A 9,130-nucleotide genomic window follows, 5' to 3' on the forward strand; every position below is an offset into this window, starting at 1 on the left:
GGTTTTTTCCAGCTTCTGGCTATTATAAATAAGGCTGCTATGAACATAGTGGAGCATATGTCTTTGTTGTATGTTGGGGCATTTTCTGGGTATATGTCCAGGAGTGGTATAGCTGGGTCCTCAGGTAGTGCTATGTCCAATTTTCTGAGGAACTGGGGCTGGCACAGTTCCTCAGAACTCACTGGCAAAATGTCCTTGTTGAATATCTCTAGTGTTTAGCTTAGTCTCCTACATGTAGCTCTTTTGCAGTAAATAGCCAACCCAAAAAGGACTGGTCAAAGAAAACAAGACTCAATAATTATGAATATAAGCTACATGCCTAGATTGGGCAGATTCACCACTACACTACTCTATTCCCCATCTATGAGATCCCTTATATCTTGTGGGTTTTCTAAATCACTTGCTTGTCCTTTCACCTCCTGTGCCTCTGTTGTGGTCCTTCTCTGTCATCATCCTCCTCTATTGTCTTTCTCCTCTGTTGTCCTCTCCTCTCTCTCTTCTCGCCAACCTTTATTTCTCCACCACCCCTCTTCTGCCCAATCACTGGCTCTAGCCTTTATTTTTACAAATTAAGGTGGGCAGAAGGTTCAATAGAAGTCACCTGTGTACTGATTCCCTCCTCCTCTGCAGCCCCTCCCAGGAAAGTGAAATTAACATCAAAATACAAGGCGGTGGGGGGTGGCTATTCACAACACAGCTCTGCTTTGAATTTATTCGTACTAAACTTCCCATGTGGTCAAAACCACTGTCCAAGTAATTTGACCTAACTTCATCCAAATTTGACCACTTCTGAAGACCTCTTTACCAAGCCCCCTTTGCCAAGGTATTTCTTCACTTTTCTTTATCTTTGACTGTTTTCTTTTTCTTCTTAGAGGTGGAGTTTTGGGGATTAGCTGTCATAAGCAGCTAACAAACAAAATAAAACAGAAACAAAAAGAACAACAAGAACATATGCAGAAATCACTGTGAGACAAGAAATGATGATATCCATCATTTCAGTGGTACTCAGTCCAGTTCTCCAGTTTGAGTTGTCGTGAATTACCTGATATAGGCATATAGCAATTAGACAGTAATTATGCATATCTAGGAATAAAATAAAATATTATTTTTACTTAATACATATTACTTCTTCAAATGACTACTTGTTTATAGGACATACACATTCATTAAGTTGCCTAGATTTAACTACTTAGCAAAGAGTAATTGTTAGATTTTTCTTTTGATATAGAGTTCTGTGGAAAATTCCTAAGACAGTGGCAATACAGCTAATGCCAGTGACCCAAAAATATGAACATATCAAAAAAGATATAGCACAGGTCAAAATTGGAACTATGAACTATGTAAAGTTAATTATGTGGTACTTGGGGTGTTAAACACCATCATAGCATCCTTTTATCCAGATAATAATATCCCAGAGTATCTCTGAAATCTTATTACATAGTCGCAGGATACTGATGGGTGGTTTAAAAGTGACAGACCCTAAGAAGTATATGTGTACAAAAGACAGAAAAGATCTAAGGACCTAGCATTACTATTTTAAAAACATATAGTATTTTTATTAATGCTTTGAAACTATCATTTGAGCTGTGTGTGGTGGTGCATGCCTTTAATCCCAGAACTCAGGTGTGAGGAGCCGCATTTGCCATTAAAAGATGGCGCAGGCTTCTGCTTCCTGGTTCTTCACGGAAGCTTTACTTGAGAATGCGCCTGCGCATGGCGCGAAAACCGAGTATGACAATTGGATGAAAGATTTGAGCCAATGAGGGATCTGCACGTCTCACAAAGCTCTATTTAAGCAGCTGGCTTTCTGAGCTCGGTGTCCTTCCCCTTTTCTCCATCTTGAGAGCTGTTCAATAAATGCTGTCAGAAGAATCCTGAGTGTGGCGTTCTCCTTATCAGCGAGGCTGTGCGCTACATTTGGTGCCGAAACCTGGGATGAAGCCGAACATCTCGGAGTTTTGACCAGTCACGAAGGACCCTGTTGGCTCGCAGAGGATTCAGAACTGGCAGCGCGGAGAGTCTAGACGCTTTTCTGCAAGGTATGGTGGATCTTGTTTGGCTTAACAACAAGATAGCCTATCAGAAAAGGGAGAGAGCTCTAATAAAATAGAAAAGAAAACTAGGATAGAGAAGAAAACTAAGAAGGAAAGGCTAATTTGGACAGAGTCTCAACGTTAGAGCTCCAGTAAGTGGGATACAGTGAAGGACACCACGGGAATTGGAAGCGGTCATCCTCACTCCTGCGCTGGAGAACTAGTCGACTGACAGAGCTGGCTGAATTTGGAAGTGAAACAAAGGTGATTGCATAGTAACAAAAACGGGGCAAGAAATAAGTAAATAGAAACAGATGAAAAAAGGTTTTAAAGATGCAAGGAGTAAATTGCAGGCTGCTCTGAGTCAAGAGAGCCAAACAGATAAATAAATGTTATAGTAACAAAAATGGGGCAAGAAATAAATGAATAAAAACAGATGAAAAAGGCTTTAAAGACGCGAGGAATAAATAGAAGGCTGCTCTAGACAGAGAGCTAAGCAGAATGATAATGTTAATAGATTTAACTTTCAAAATGGGTGTGATTCTGAGTTATATAATTATATTTTTCTGGATAAAAACTCAATGTAAAGGTTTTTTCTGGTTACTGGCTTAAGGAAAGGCTAATTTGGAAAAAAAGGTTTTTATGTGAGTTTTCTGATGAGGTCATTAAGGTAGTAGTTATGTCTTCCAGAATTATATGGATCAGACATGACAGAGGTAGGCCTCCAGAACACTAGATTTCAGAGAATCAAAATAATCTTGATACTAAACCTTGTTTTGAGATTTGTATATTGCAGAATACACAGCTTTGGAGAATGAATCTTATCACCTGCATGTTCACTGATGCCCAAGACTTCAGCTGGATGCAGTTAAGACAGACTTCAGATGCTTATCAATTTTCTCTTCCCCTCATTCCTCTTCTAAAAGTCAACGCCCATGTTCAGCTTGAAGAAGTTAATGAAGAGTCAGCGCCCCAATCCTGGACTTGGGGACTGAGGTGGTTAATATTAGGCTGTCTTTATCTGCATAATTGTTACTAAGCTGATGCAAAATTCAAGGATTTCATTGGTATAATTCTATTGAAAATTTGTGGGTACAAGGCTTAGACCTTTCACTTCTCCAACAGGGGAAGTTGTGTGTTGCCTTAAAGAGTGTTGCTTTTATATCAACAGTTTAGATATTAAGTCTTTTGTCTCTCAGGTTCATGCTGTTGAACAAACTGATGGCTTTGGTACGGCAACAGATAAAAGCGGCTAGATCAACTTTGCAGCCATCTGGAACCATATACCCTGATGAAAGACTTGGTTGTCAAAAGCCTATAACAGCTGAAGCACACTCTGATAAATATATTGTTTATCCCACATAGCTTGTTTTGCTGTTTAGTGACCTCAGCTGTATGGTGCACGTGGTAAAGTGTTTTCACCTGTGTTCTCCTGCTTGTGTATATAAATACCTCCATTCAATATGAAAATTTTACTCGGGCAGTAAGGAATGGGTGGGGGTAGGGTTATTTGGCTGCATGATCTTTGGGGGAGTGCTGCTTACTCTCTGGTTGCTCTGCAAATTCAAACAACAACATCAAAAGGATAAGGTGGTGATCATGCAAGCATTGCTTGCCGTGGAGCAGGGAACATCCCCTCAAGCCTGGTTGAATCTGCTTAAACAATGAGACACCATCACTTAATAGGATATCCTGAGGGCTCGTGTTCCCATTGCACCAGGTATCCTAGTGGTGGTCCTCCACACTTCCCAGGGCTCAGGTTCCCATTGCACGGGATAAAAGGTGTGGAGGGTCTCGTACTGTTTAACTGCCTTGAACGCCTATCGGTAGAACGGTGGGCTAGATGGGCAACCTAACAGTCCTCGATTGTTGTTGCAGTTTAATAAGGAAGGGGGAGATGTGAGGAGCCGCATTTGCCATTAAAAGATGGCGCAGGCTTCTGCTTCCTGGTTCTTCACGGAAGCTTTACTTGAGAATGCGCCTGCGCATGGTGCGAAAACCGAGTATGACAATTGGATGAAAGATTTGAGCCAATGAGGGATCTGCACGTCTCACAAAGCTCTATTTAAGCAGAGGGCTTTCTGAGCTCAGCGTCCTTCCCCTTTTCTCCATCTTGAGAGCTGTTCAATAAATGCTGTCAGAAGAATCCTGAGTGTGGCGTTCTCCTTATCGGCGAGGCTGTGCGCTACACTCAGGAGACAGAGGTCAGCCTGGTCTACTGAGTGAGTTCCAGGACAGGCAGGACACAGAGAAACCATGTTTCAAAAAGCCAAAAACAAAATTAAAACATAGCAGAGGTGATTTTGGAGAAAAAAATAAAGGCACTTGAAGTACCAGAAAAAGCATATTTAGATTCTGATAGTATCCAAAACAAAAGAAAAAGGGATAGTTACAACTTTTTGAGTAGGAAATGTGGACAGATCTAGCCTAATCACATAGCAGGACAACTGGTAGGGACTGTTCTAAGGGGTAGGCATTCTGGGAAGGAAAGAAACATTACCTCATTGAAGGACTATTTATTTTTGCTATCTTTTTAGAATAGCATCTGAGGATGGTCCCATACATAGTTCATTGACTCTGCACAACTGAAATGTTAGGTCTTCACCCATACTAGCAATTTCATTCTCTTCATTGGGCCTTACTGTGTTACTTTTCTATAGCATTTATAGGAGGCACAGTGATGAAAGCTATTGTTGTGGTCACTTTTACTGAGGAGACACAAATGGATGTCTAATCAACCTAGATGAGTACCTACAAGAGACCAAAGTATGATTTAACCCAAATCCAACTTAATGAGACAATCCAGTTTTTTTTTTTTAGGCTCACAAAGTACTGGTGAGGGATTATTTATAGAAACATGGTGACACCCAAACACTTGTATCACTACAAAGTTCCATTCTACCATGTATGATGACCCTGCATAGAAACTGCACCATGGACTTTTGCTATTAATCAACTTATTACTTCTATGTATACTCTAGTATTTCTCAAGATCACTTGCAGCCAGGGCAGGAAGTGATAGCTGAAATACCATGCAAAGATCTCCTGACTCTGTTTAAGGAGTGTCAACAGTTCCATTACTATTACCATTACCATAGAACTGGCTACCACTATATTTTTCTGCTGTGGTGGCCTTGGCTATGGGGCAACATTCAAGATGGCATCTTGTTACAACTAGAGGAAAAAGCACCATGCAACAGCCACTCAAGCATCACTTTTTACTCATTACTATTAGTTAAAAGTGGCTTTTATCCTTGCCCTGGAGTAAAATAAAAACACTGAGGATGCAACAGATTAAATGTACAAATACAGTGAATGTATAATTAAAATTAATTCTGAGTCACTATCGAGTTGTAACTCACAGAAGAGAACACAGTGAAGGGTCTACAGACTTAAAGAGTAGATGAGAAATGCCACAAAGCTTTTCCTGGTTTTGAGTTTTCAAAACTATATTCTTCTTTTCTATTGTTTTTATAGCAGGCTGATTTAAACAACCATTTGTATATCATTTGCACAGAGCAGCAACCCTATGTAACTTTTGCTAAAATACATCCTTTGTTATAAAGATTGTTAAAAATTGCTTTTGACCATCTTCATAAGGGGCTTGTAATTTCAGTACGGGAATGTAGAAAGATTTTAGAATGTCATTTTCAATGGAATTGTTATATACTTTCAGTGGGTATGAAAATTAGTGTAGCTAGAACCACATTTCTTTAAAATACTAAAAGTAGGACTATCATATAATCCAGCCATACCATTTCTGGTTACCTCCCCACAGATATATACTCAGAATGATCAAGGCCATTTTACTATAGAGATCCCTGTGCAATCATGTTTATCTCAGCACTAGTCACAATATCCAAGATACAGAATTAGCCCAGGTAGCCATCAGTAAAGGAACAGAAAAGAAACAGAAGAAGGACTGTTAGAGAAGTGGAAGGGGATGGAAGATTGGGAGACAGTTGACAACAAGAGAGTGGTGGTGGACATTATAAAAATAAAATAAAAAAAATTTGTGTATCAGATTGTCACAGCAAAACCCATTGCTCTGTAGAACTAATGGGCACTAATTTTAAAAAGAGCCATTACCAAACACACAACTGGAATAACAGAGAAAATATAGAAAATGGAGTGGGAAAATATGTGAAAAAATAGTGGCTTTTGGCTTCCAGGAGTTAGGGACACGCATAAAACCATAGCCAAGGATGTCAAGAACAATAAATATAAAAGTAAAAACCAAACACAGTAATGACAGCCTCCTTAAATGTCCACTTAAACATAAAATGTAAGCAAGATATTTTCAGCTATGCTGCATTTCTTGAGTTCTTATGTGGATTTTGGGTCAATTTGCTAATTTATGGAAAGAAGCCAGCTGGAGTTTGGGTGGAAAGTATGTTGAACTTTCTGTAAACAGAATACAAAGAGAAAATCCTGCAGTGTCCAAAGTTAAAAAGATACACTACAAACAAACAAAAGAGGCAAGAACTGCAGCATAATTCTTGTCAGAAGCCTTGCAAACCATGAGACAATGAGTGGCACTTTTAAAACACTGCAAGGCAAACAAACCTTTTAATCCAGTATTCCTAAAGCTAGGAATAATACCTTTCAAAAAATGAAGAGGAAATAACTGCCTTTTCAGGAAAAAAAAAACCCTGAGAGGTACTCGGTAAGAAAAGTTAATGGAGCTGCTTCAGGCAGCAAGCTAATGCCATACCAGATTAAGAAGAAAATTTGAATTGGCACAAAGAGACAAGAACACTTCAAATGAACTGAACTGAGACCTTTTTTTTTAAGTGAATGTAAGAATGTGTATTTGTTATTAGATAAATGATTTATTACATTTTCTCTAAATTAGTCATAATAGTGCTGGGGAGACAGCTCAGCAAGTAAGATCATTTGATATGCAAGTATGAGAACTAACCCAGAATGCACAGAGAAAGTGGGGTGGTGGTCATGGGTCTACGTCTGACTCAGTGCAGGTTCTAAGGGGACAGATAGGATCAACTTGGCTTATCGGTCACCAGCCTAGTTCCAAGTTCGGTGAGTTTTGGATTCAAATTTAAATCTTTGATCCATTTTAGGTAAACTGAATATATAGTATGATAGTGGCATAACGTATTTCTTTTCTTTTTCCCCTTTATTAGTTCTACTATTCTTATTGTTTATTCTTTCTTTTTTTTTCTATAATTCTTAGCATTGATGATGATGATGATGATGATGATGATGATTGGAGTCAAGGTTCTAATAGTAGAATCCAGTCCAGCTTTGAACTTTCAACTCTTTTTTTCTTATATAAATTAATTTATTTTACATTCAGGCTGCAGATTCCCATCCTTTCCTTTCCTCCTGGTCCCACCTATTCTACCCCCTTCCCTCCCTTCTCCCTACTCCATCACTTTTTCCTCTAAAAGGCATGGATATCAACATGCTTTTGCATATTAAATTGCACTAGAACTAAGCACATCTTCTATTATGGCTAGATTAAGGAGTCCAGCTAGGGAAAAGGGATTCAAAGGCAGGCAACAGAGTCAGAGGCAGCCCCTGGTCCTGCTGTTAGGGGTCCCACCTGAAGACCAAGCTGCACATCTATTACATATGTGTAGAGGACCTAGGTCAGGCCCATGTTATTCAGTCTCTATGAGCCTCTATGTTAGTCAAACATAGAGGCCCAGGTTAGTCAAAGCTGTAGGTTTTCTTGTGGCATCCTTTACCCTACTGGCTCCTTCAATCCTTCATCCCTCTTTTCTGGAGGATTTCCCAAGCTCTGTTTAAGGTTTGGCTGTGGGTCTATGCATCTGTTTCCTCCATTTGCTGGGTGAAGCTTCTCAAATGAGTTATGCTAGACTTCTGTCTGCAAGTATAGTAGAATATCATTAATAGTGCCAGGGATATGGTCTTTCTCATGGCATAAGTTGGGCCAGTCATTGGTTGGGCATAACCTCAATTTCATCTCCATTTTTATCCCTTGCATGTCTTGTAGCCAGGACAAATTGTGGGTATAAGGTTATAAAGCTTATGGTATTATGGCTGGGCTGGTATCTCCATCCCTCCATTGGAAGTCTTGGCTGGGTACAGGAGATGGCTGGTTTGGGCTCCACATCTCCCATTGTTGGACTCTTAGTCACCCTCATAGATTCCTGGATGTTTTCATTGTCCTAAGTATCTAGGTTCTCCCAGATATGCCCCACAATTCCAGTTGCCTTTCCCAGTACTATCTCTTTCTACCATCCCCAGACTTGATTCCTTCTGTCCCTCCTCTCCTACCACCTTGTTCATTTCCTCCATCCCCCCCTCTCAATGAGATTCCCCTTTGTTCCCCACTTGTTACTTAGCTTCTTTGGGTCTGTGGATTGTCGCATGGTTTTCTTGTACTTTATGGCTCATATCCACTTATAATTGAGTACATACCAAGTTTCTATTTCTGGGTCTGGGTTACATCACTGGTAATCTTTTCTGGTTCCATCTATTTGCTTGCAAATTTTCTATTTAATTGCAAATCTCATTGTCATTAATAGCTGAGTAGTATTCCAATATGTAAACATATCCTATTTTCTTCTTCTATTCTTTGTTTGGGGGGCATCAAGGCTGTTTCAGTTTTTCATTCATTTGTCTTTATTTGTTTGCTTATATTTTCCTATATTTCCTTATGAAATTCAGAGTTTATTCATTTATTCATGTCCTCTTTAAAGGTCCTATCATCTTCATAAGATTAGATTTAAAGCCATTTTCTTATGCTTCAGCTTTGTTTAGATGTCCAGGGCTTGCTGCAGTAGGATAGCTGGACTTTAGTGGTGCCATACATATTGCCTGGGGTATTTTTGTGTTTCTTTGCTGACTTCTGGCCATCTAGATTTTGTAGTTATGACAGGTGCTGATTTCTGTGTTTATTTGTTGAATGGGTGTTTTGAGATATTTTTTTCCCTCCTTGGTTTCTGTTTCCTCTCATTCTTCTGACATGAGTGGTTTGGGGTTCTAGTGACTAACGAGTCTTCAGGTCCAGAAGGGTTCTTCATGTGGTAGGGGTTGTGTGCTAAAGTTCCCTCTGGGATCTCCATCACCAGCAGGCAGTATTGAGGGACAAGAGATGAAACACAGAG

Source organism: Arvicanthis niloticus, chromosome X (genome assembly GCF_011762505.2).
Source record: "Arvicanthis niloticus isolate mArvNil1 chromosome X, mArvNil1.pat.X, whole genome shotgun sequence".
Classification (NCBI taxonomy): Eukaryota; Metazoa; Chordata; class Mammalia; order Rodentia; family Muridae; genus Arvicanthis; species Arvicanthis niloticus.